Raw genomic sequence first — 10456 nt, 5'->3', positions numbered from 1 at the left:
GAGTCAGCCAGCACCACTTGCGTTAGGCTGAGACTAGGGGTACACATAGGAGTGGTAGCAAAACAGGAAGGCGTGTCCTGCTCAGAGCTTGTGATGCAGGGAAGTTGGAGGCTGACAGGAATAGGGGCCCCCACGGGCTTGCTTAGAGGAACAAATTCCCGCCGATTTGTTTCTAATTGGAAAAGATAAATGAGGAAACAGTCACTGACCAAGACCGGACCTTGAGGCCTATTGCAGCAGAATTTGGGGGTGTGGGTTTCCAGAATAGTTGCTGCGGAGCATGGGACAGGGCCTCGTGGGTTGTAGTTTCCTCTCCTTTAACTGAAACTCCTCTTTGGTCATCTTCAACTGAGCAGCTAGCTATGTTGTGGGTAAAGTTTATCATTGACTACACATAATGGTAATAACAACAGTAACGTGGAATGATAAAGATAATAGTAATTTTCATTATATATTTCATCTACGATATTGTGTCTTTCACGTAAAATCTACACTATTGCAAATTTCAAAGCACCAAAGTCTGGCCATTTGGTCGACCTGTCTGCGGTGATTGCCCGGCTACAACCAAACAGCATGAACGCCAGCGGGACAATCTCGAATCGCAGGGCGGAAAAGGCACAGCACCACCACTCCGCACTCGTTTCCTCCGAGTTCGCCGGAGTTCGTATTTCTCTCCTCTGAGCGGTCTCCCGTCCGCGCGTGTTGAGAGGCTCTCCCAGGACTGAAGACCGCGCCAGGCTCGCGTTTCCTTGTACCCTCACCGCACGGCCCCGGCCACTTTCCGGGTCTCAAACATTTGTTTAGTGCCTCTGACCACTGTGCCCGGACAGGACTACAGCCGCGCATTGGGCGACCTCCTTGCTCGCCCGCCTCGTTCCCTGTTGTCACCCGCGGGAAGGGACCCGTGTGTGGTCCACACAAACGACGAGCCCGCAAGGTGAACAGAAGAAACTACAGGCGTTCTCCGCGAAGACACAGCCCGGCCTCGGACGATCGCAGAGCTTAGTGACACGACAGCTGCCATCGCGGAGCAGCTACCCCGCCGCCCGGCCCTGGTGCGGACCTGGGCCCCCAGGCGGCGAGAACGTGGGGCCGTGAGATCCAAGCACAGGGATGTCGGTGCCGCGGGGAGGGCCGGGCGCGCAGCCCAGCGACGCCTTGTTCCGCGCGTCCGGCCAGGCCCCACTCCGTGTGAGGACGCCCGGGATCCAGGGTTGGCCGGCGGGAACCCTGCGCCGTCCGACGACGGAGACACAGGGCCATTCCCAGCCGAGGAGTGAAAAACGGAAAATGTGGCCCCAGGACACCGCTCGGGGCACCATCACTCTCCTGGGCGCAAGCGGTAACCCAGGCGTCCCCGCGGGCGGAGAACACGTTCGGATTGCCGTAGAGCTTCTAGATATACGGCCGTACTCGCCACGCAAGCCTCACCGTTCAAGTCCAGCGGGAGCAGGACGCGTCCAGGGCTGGAGACGGGGCCCAGGCGGCCCGCCAACGAGCCCTCCAAGCACGGACTCGGCCGGGCTGGCCAAGCTCTAGAGCCTGGAGCGGGGTACCGAGGATGGGAAACGAACGCCCCTAACGGTGACGCAGGAGCCTGGCCGCCGAGCCACAGGAATCCTGGTGCGAAGACTCTGCCCCTACTTGCTCCAAGGCCCCGCGAATAGAAGGACGCGGGGAGATGCTGGTCGACCCCGAGCGCCAACCACCTCGCCCCGCCGCAGCGCCAGGCCATCTCATGGACACCTGCAGAATCAATCTTCAGCAGGAGCAGGCGTGCCCAGGTCTCCGAAGCACCGGGGTTATCGCTGCCAGTGCTGCGAGTCTCTGGAGCTCCGCTTCGCTTTCGCTGGCTGAGACGCAGCCCTTATGAAGGTCGCCGAAGGAAAGGAACGCTCTGAAAGCGGCCGCCAGGGGCGCCCGACAACCGGTTCGAGTGTCCCCGGGACGACTCGCCGGCAGGCCGCAGCGGCGCCGACCGCCCTAACGCCTGAGCTCGCCCGGGGCCTCTGCCTCGGAGGGGGCTCCCCGCTCGGGACAGCGCGACGCGGCGTCGCGGAGCGGCCCAGGCGGCAGACGAGGGCGGGCGGAGAGCGGGAGGCCGCGGCGGAGAGGCCCTCCCCGCGAGACTGCAGGGCCGCAGGCCAACCTGAGCAAGGGAGATTCTGCAGGGGGCTGGGCTGTGTGAACTGTGAGCTGAAACAGCGAAAGGAAAACGGAAAGAACGAAAGTAAAACAGAAAGAACGAAAGCACGGAAGACATCTTAATCTGTAATTTCAGAGTTGAGATGTTACTAAAGCACAAAAATACAAGGCTCAGAAGCTAGGAAAGAAATGACTGGAAACTTGACTATGTAATTGGTCTTTTAGTCTTCACCAAGCAAAGCCAGATGACAAGAAACGGGTGTGTGAGAACATTTGTGTGACTACATGTATATTAAGAATGTTGACATCAGCATTACATAACAGAATATTTAGAAAACATGCAAGGCACCAAGTAAATTTTCAGTGCATTCACATAACACAAGACTATCAATTTGCTTTTGGTTTATTGCTGTTGTTTAAATGAGTTAGATCCATAGGTACTGACTTGGAAAGATATCGATGGCAAACTGTCAAATGAAAACAAAGTTTCAGCACTTCCAGGGGTATATATATATACCTTTTTAAAAAATGAAGTGGAAAAATAAAGAGTTAGAATAGCTAAAGCGGTTTTAAAGAGCAAGAATCAAGTCTTCCCTGTAGCCTGGAGTCTGGACAGAAAGACGTGCCAGAAACAAAGATGGGCCACACTACGTGCCTCTCTGCTCCCTCCTACTATAGTCTTGGGAAGGCAGCTGGCATCTCAGCCCCTGCACCTCTCTGCTGCACTAACACCCACAGCCCCTGCAGGCAATCAGAACTCTGACTCTGCAGGCCTGGGATCCCTATGTCCACAGTCTCTTCCTTCATGTCAGGAGCCTGTAGCAATACACTTGGTTTGCCCAATCATCCATGCCCAGAGCTGCTGGCTCTAACATATACCTGTGCAGTCCTTCTCTCTATAAGCTTTGAGCTGATATCCTAAGGGAAGACCATTCCCCTCACAAAACAGGTATGAACCACGGGAACAACCGGAAGTTTGCACCTGGACTGATTATACAAACTCTGTGTGCACACTCAACTCCCAAAGACTCTATCCTTTTCACTGTGCTGTTTGCATGGCATGGCCATTGCTTACTTGAAGCATCCAGGCTCACTTATGCGGCAGGAAGAAATACGAAGCACACACACACACACGTACAAACATAGAGGCACACACACACACCCCAGGAGCTAATCCGGACTCCTGCTAGGGCTGGCAATGGTGGGAGCAGAAAAGAGATCACTGTTGCTGCTTCTTGGGTCCTCTGCACTGGCAGACCCTGGTTGCTTTGCTGACTTCACCGTGGGGAGTCCGGGGTTGGGGCGCCCTAGTCTGCAGTTTGCTGTCCAGCGCCCTGTGCTTTATTCGGTCCACTCTACCCTCTCTCCTCAATGCACAGTCACCATTAAGAAATAAGTATCAACACACATTGCATTTAATTTTCAAACTTGAACAAAGTTTAAGAACAGAGGGAAACTGAGTTATTGTGAAGAAGGTAGTGAAAACTTTTATTTATCTTTTTTGTAGCTACCAAAATATTCAAATATAGTCTATAAAAGCTTACTATTTTTTAAAATTAGGAAAAGTAAATAATCTCTCATTGCTCCTTCTTGCCCATAACCACCTCTGCCCCAGCATCTGTCACACTGGGCTCACCTGATGACATGCCTATTCTCCTGGTTGGAGACTTCTTTCACACTCATCACTATCCTCTATGCTCACTACACACCTGAGGCCATGGTAGCCATTCACATGGTAAGTCAGGGGATTTTTCTCTAGTAAGCCTGAGGGTTGTATTTTTTTTTTTTTTAATTTTAATAGAAACCTCTCCTATCTCTCCTCTAAAGTCACAACCTTTGCGGATGCTGTAACATTGGGTGTGAATGACAGAAAGAGGCTGTTTCCATATCAGTCCCTGAGCTGCCATATGCCTAACAGAGTGGTGGATGTTACTGTCATTAATATTTCCTGGGTGGTGTTAGAAGATCCAGGCTGAGAGGAGAAATTGGACAATTTGGCAAGACACAGATCAAACCAGGAGCTAAAGCAAGTCCCTCTCATTGTTTCAAAGTCAAGAACTCAGCCACCACTGTCCTCCTCTGCATCCTCATGCAGGACGGTTGAAACTGACCAGATAAAGCTGAGGAGATGGAAAGAAGTTATGACAGCCAAACCTCTAAAGCCCTGCTAGATACTCCAGGCATGAGTTCCCAACCACTCACCTGTGGCCAAAATAAATTAATCAATTAGTTAATTTTTTAAAAGACTAAATCCAGCAAAAAGAAAAAAAAAATGAAAAATGACATTTCATTTCTCTTTATTTTCATTCTTCTTCTGACATTCTGTACCTGATTCTGTTAGATATTTAAGATGCTTACAAAACTCAGGTCACAGAAAAGGACGAATTCCCAGTGTGTTTAGTGTCTCAGGGAACAGGCACACATCACTTGTGCTGAATAGTCCAAGGAGATGTGAGGAGAGCAATGAACCAAAACCACCAGAAAACTCCAAGAGGAGAGCAGCCCATGGACCCCAGAGCAACTGTCTGCGGGCTCACTCAGGGGTAGCAGAGGACCCGCAGGCTGGCTGGGCTTCCTGAGCCCCCAGACTGCTGGGGAAGGCTGCTGTCTTTCAATGATGATTCAGACTCCCCATCAGGAAAACCAGGCTTGATCTCAGCATCTCTGACTCAGTAAATACCTTCAGGACCCACCCCAAGTCCACCCTCTCCTCCTCTCTCTCAGGCAGAACGAATCAACTGCATTCAGTGTGGGCTAGGTTGCTGATCATCCTGGGGTGCGAAGGCCAGGACTGGCCACCTAACTCACCACCTGGGGATTCTTGGGGTCATAAGAACTTACCTAATTCCTCATTCAGGGTGAGGAACAGCAGTGGCTGTGAAAGGAAGGAAGGCCCAATAAGGCAAAGGGACAGGCAGAGTCAAGGTGAAACGACAGGAGGCTGTCTGTGCGGGAAGCTAACCAGGGCAGCATGACCAGCCCTTCTATTCAGGGACAGGCAGGTGCCCTTGTCACCAGAAGCAAATGCAAATCAACCAGGGTCCCAGGGCTGTGACTCACAGCAGGTAATGACATCAGCTTCTTGGTCCCTGTACCAGATGGGCACTTGTGAATGTGGGATGGCCAAGGAGAGCCAAGCCAGGTGGAAGATTAGCCCATGGAGCCTGCAGACCTTGACACCCACTGGGCGGAACACAGAGAGAAGGGCTGACTGGTCACCAACTCTCAGTGAGGGGAGGCGGCAGGAAGCTTTGGCCTGAGTCTCATTCCTAGGACCTACCTACAAGGTTAAAGACTGACCTGACCATTACTAGATTCTTTTTAACAGAAGCCCAGGATTCCTACTATACCCAGTTTCTAATGGGCCAAGGTGAAGATTGAAGAAAATGTTAGCATCATTCCTTCATCATTCATTTGTAAATTCATCCAATATTTACTGGACATTTTTATCACTAGTGATAAAGAACAAAATCTGTCTTTGAGAAGCTCATTCTCTGCTGGTAATACAGAAAGTAACCCCCATCACAGGGCAGTGGAGAGTCCACTCGCTCCACTCAGGAGTCTGGGGGCCCTGACAGTCTCATAGAGGAGGGCAGGTTCAGGTGAGTCTTTAAAAGTGAGACTTTTTTACCTGGAGGTGGAGGCAGCTAGTGTGAACAGGAACGTTTGTGAAAATGAACCTCATCCCCCCCGCCCCCCAACCCCCGCCTTCTCCTCTCAGGTGCTGGACCACATGGCACCCCGGGCTGTTCTTTGAAATCCCCACGCTCCCCCAGTTACAGAGCATTTCCCTTCTCTCTGAAATTCCCCTGAAACACACTTCTCTTCCAGTGACAGACAGCTCATTCCTTCACTGGCTTCAAGCCTTTACTTAAACACTCCATCCTGGGGGAGAGATCCCGCACCTCACATGGAAGGCATCAGCTCCATCCTTCTCTTCCACTCGTCCTGCTCTCTCTCTCTCTCTCTTATTTCTTGCATCTCTGACAGCCTCTAGGGATGGGGCTGTGGGTGAAGGGAGATGTGGGGAGAGGGTAGGGTGCTATCTTCTCTCCACAGGCTTTGCTGGAAAAGAAGCTGTTTTTCTTCAGACAAGGCATGAATATAAACTGCAGGTAAATTGAAACTTAAATTGAAGGTGTTAATAAATTGAATATTAAGTGTGAAAGACAAAAAACATGAAACCTTTTGGAGCATACCTAACAGAATGCTAATATGATGTCTGGGGGATGAAGAACTTCTTTAAAGAGCCAAACAAATGAGTAAGCAAAAATGGATAAATATGATCATGTTACAAGTAACAACTGCTGCTCATCAAAAGACATCATAAAATGAGGAAAGCAAAAGCCAGGGAGTGGGAAGTGACATGTGCAACAAGTGTAAAGATCTTTAACCAATAAATATATTTATTTTAAAGTAGATGTCAAAAACACATTAACAGGCATTGCATGGAAGGTGAAACATGGCAGTCCAATGAACATTTAAAATGTGATCAATTTCATTTGTGATAAATTAAATACTAGATAAAAGTGCAACAAAACAGCATCTCACAGCTCACAGTTGAGCAAACATTTGTGAGTGACTATGAAAGGCTGGCTCAGATGTGGAACAGAAGAAGCTGTCATTCCTTGTTAATCAGAATGGCAACTGTTGTAACATAGCACAGCTGCACAAGTGCACACCCTAGGTTTCATTAATTCCCATCCAGCTCATAAAACAGATACATGTGAATGATATTCTTAAAAGCAAAGAGCTGTAAACAGCGCCAACATCCAGCAACAATAGAATGGATAGATCTGGTACATTTAAAGTATGGACTACTATATAGCAGTAAAAGTAACTCAATGGCATGCATACGAATGAATGAAGCTCAGAAACCGATACCAGACACAAAATAAATATTATGTCACAAAAGGATAATCACTGTGATTCTACTTACATAAAGGGACAAAAGAGGAAAATCTTGTGTACTGTTTAGGAACTCATAGTCATGTGCCAATCTCAAATAAAAGGCAGGGAATGACATAGAATTGAGATATCCAGAAAAATTAGGATCTTTTAAAATGAGAGTGGGTGTTGAGAACATGAGAATTCACTTTACTATTATCCTGCAAATTATGTACTTATATTACCTACAAGCTTTTCTTTGTATAATCTATTTCTCAGTAAGATTTGTGCCACATATCAAAATAAATTCCAAGTGGCATTTAATATAAAATTTGATACCATAAACCTTAAGAATAAAGTATAAATATGTATGCAGTCTTGAGATGGGGAAGACCTTGATAAACTCAGATGGACTGGGTTGTGTCCCCCCAGGTAAATGTGTTGAAGTTCTAACCTGCAGGGACTCAGAATGTGACTGTATCTGCAGACAGAGTTTTTAAAGAGATAAATCAATTGAGGCCTTTAAGTTGTGCCCTAATCCAGTATGACTCTTGTGCATGTAAGAAAAGGAAATTGAAAACAGAAAGAAACCCCAGGAAGGGTGCACACAGAGGAAGGGGCAAGTGAGGACCCAGAGAAAGCCATTGTCTGCAAGTCAAGGAGCAAGTCCTTGGGAGAATCAACCCCAACCACACCATGCTCTTGGATGTCCAGCCTCTGGAGCTGTGAGAAAACAAATGTCTGCCATTCAAGCTTCTGGAGATGTGCGATTTTGTCATGGCAGCCCCAGAAAACTAATATATAAGCATTACATTGAATGTCAAACTACATAGAAAAGTCTTCATAGGTTTTACTACAACATTGCTAAACACTTACATGTCAAAAAGGAAAAGGAAAGTTACAAACTCAAAACTATAATACACTTGACAAAGTCTGACATTACCAACACATAGCTCCTATAAGAGTGTAATAAAACAATCTAGCAAAAACTTTGGCAAGATCCATAAACTGAAATGTTCATATAAAGAAATACAAATGCTTGTTAGAAGACAGAAAAAAAAAAGTCAACTTCCCTCAACAAATTAAGGCTGAGGTATTATTTTGTCTTCTATTAAATAGAGAGAAATTCCTCATAAAATAATATCATACACATTTAACAAAGATTGCAGCTATCATCCTTTGCAGATCTAAGTATTCAACATTCCTTCTTGTTTGGTCCTTTGAAAGTACATACAGATCAAAAAGCTGTAAAAATGATTTCTGTTTGGTGTGGAAGTTTAAAGTCTCACTTCTGGGAATTTATACCAAGTAATTAGGTAAATATTTTGACTATTAGAATATGTACTCTAAAATGAGAAATAATCTTTACTCTCAGCATAAGGATTTGGTTAAACAAGGATAGCAACTTTCACACCATGGAAATGTTTAAATTGGAAAGGAAATAAACCAAAATATGAAGCGAGATCATCTCTGATAGGTAGATTTTCTGAATTGTATACAGGTAAATTTAAATGTCTTCTTTCCTAGTTATCAGTATTTTTCAAAGTTTGCTACAATAAAGTATAGATTGCTTTGATAATAATGTGGTGGTGGTTTCATCACTAAGTTGTGTCTGGCTCTTTGGGAACCCATGGACTGTAGTCCGCTAGGCTCCTCTGTCCATGGATTTCCCAGGCAAGATTACTGGAGTGGGTTGCCATTTCCTTCTCCAGGGGATCTTCCTGAGTCAGGGATGGAACCCATATCTCCTGCACTGCAGGCAGATTTATTACAGCTGAGCCTCCAGGGAAGCTCGAGAAATCTATAAAGTCACTTCAAAAAAACCATGAAAGCAATTGCCGAGGTGATCTGAGTAGAATGGGAAGTGGACCTCCTGTGGGTCTGAGACCCAGGGACAGGACTCCTCTGCATTTGAATCGTGTTCACTCTCACTTGCTCTAATCTTGGCTGGGTTTCTAAAAGTACCAAAGTCTGAGTTTTGTCAGCTGCCTCAGAACCTTGTTTCCTGAACTCAAAGGGCTCAGAGTGGGCACAGAGAAAGGCTGCTTCTCACCAACTCCTCCAACCTTGTACAGTGAAAAGTAGATTTTTAAAGCTGAGAGTAATAAGGTCTTTTTGAACCAAGGGGGATGCAGAAGTGGAAACAGGCCAGATGGATGCAAAGAATCCAAAGCAGGACCAGAATCCAGAGGTTGCTAAGCATGATCCCCCTGTGTTCAGTATCAAGAGTCATTCCCTGGGATCTGGGGGGATCGATAGCTACCCTCACAGATGTGAAGAACTGACTCACTGGAAAAGACCCTGATGCTGGGAAAGATTGAAAGCAGGAGAAGGGTACAACAGAGGATGAGATGTCAGGATGGCATCACTGGCTTGATGGACATGAGTTTGAGTAAGCTCAGGGAGTTGGTGATGGACAAGGAGGCCTGGTGTCCACGGGGTCACAGAGAGTTGGACATGACTGCGTGACTGAACTGAACTGAGCTACCCTCATCTAAGTGCCAATACATGTCTTATCTCATGTAACTTTCCACATGGCTCTATGATGCAATAGGATTGTCATTTCTACTCTAGAAGTAAAGAAACAGGTGATTAAAGACACTAGGTGTCCTGTCCAAAATCACACAAGTAGACAGGGGTAGCGATAGGATGTGGATGTTTGTGTGACTCACAGCCAGCTCGTGTTCCCCCGACTCACACAAGCACAGTTTACTTCAGGTTTGTGCACTGAGAATGCCTGGCTTCTTACCTCAGCATTTGATAACATATTGCTGTCACTTTCAGCTAGGTGTCAGAAGAGAAAGATGCAAAGCTAAGTTTCCATGGGGCACGTTATGATATAAGATCATTTTTTTCCCCTGGTTACTCTTTCCCTCCAGTGGGACCCCCCCGGTTCTGGATGCTCATCTTTGAGGGACGGTGCTCACCTGGTGGTCAAGATGCAAGGCCCCAGGAGCCCCCTTGTGCATCACCCTCTCTCAGCTCAGCTGTCTCCAGAGCATCTCCAGATCTAAGTAAGATCTTGAGTCCAGCCCTCCTAGCTGTTTCCCTGAGGCTCCTCTGCCCACAGTCCCTTTCTGCCCCCAGGGAGGGCCTTTCATATCTACCCACATCTTCCCTTCCCTCTTTCTCAGGAGCGTGGCTTCTGAATTGCTTTTCAGAGGATACATATTATCAAATTACCTTTCCTCATTCTAACTCCCTGATACAAAGAAATTCTTCCTACCAGTAGGGGGGCCATGTATCTTTTAAAAAGATACATTTTTTAAAGAAAACACTTTTAAATGTTAAAGAAATTCTTCCTACCAGTAGGGACCCATGTGTCTTTAAAAAAGATACATTTCCCTACCTGTATCCATTTCTTACTGCTGGTATAACAAATGAGCACAAGTTCACTTTCTCATCCATCTGGAGAAGTCCAGTA

This window comes from Bos grunniens, chromosome 11 (genome assembly GCF_055505025.1).
Source record: "Bos grunniens cultivar Pamir isolate PY7600 chromosome 11, Bosgru_T2T1.0, whole genome shotgun sequence".
Classification (NCBI taxonomy): domain Eukaryota; kingdom Metazoa; phylum Chordata; class Mammalia; order Artiodactyla; family Bovidae; genus Bos; species Bos grunniens.
The sequence above is the reverse complement of the archived record's forward strand: the minus strand, read 5'-3'. Positions refer to the sequence as shown.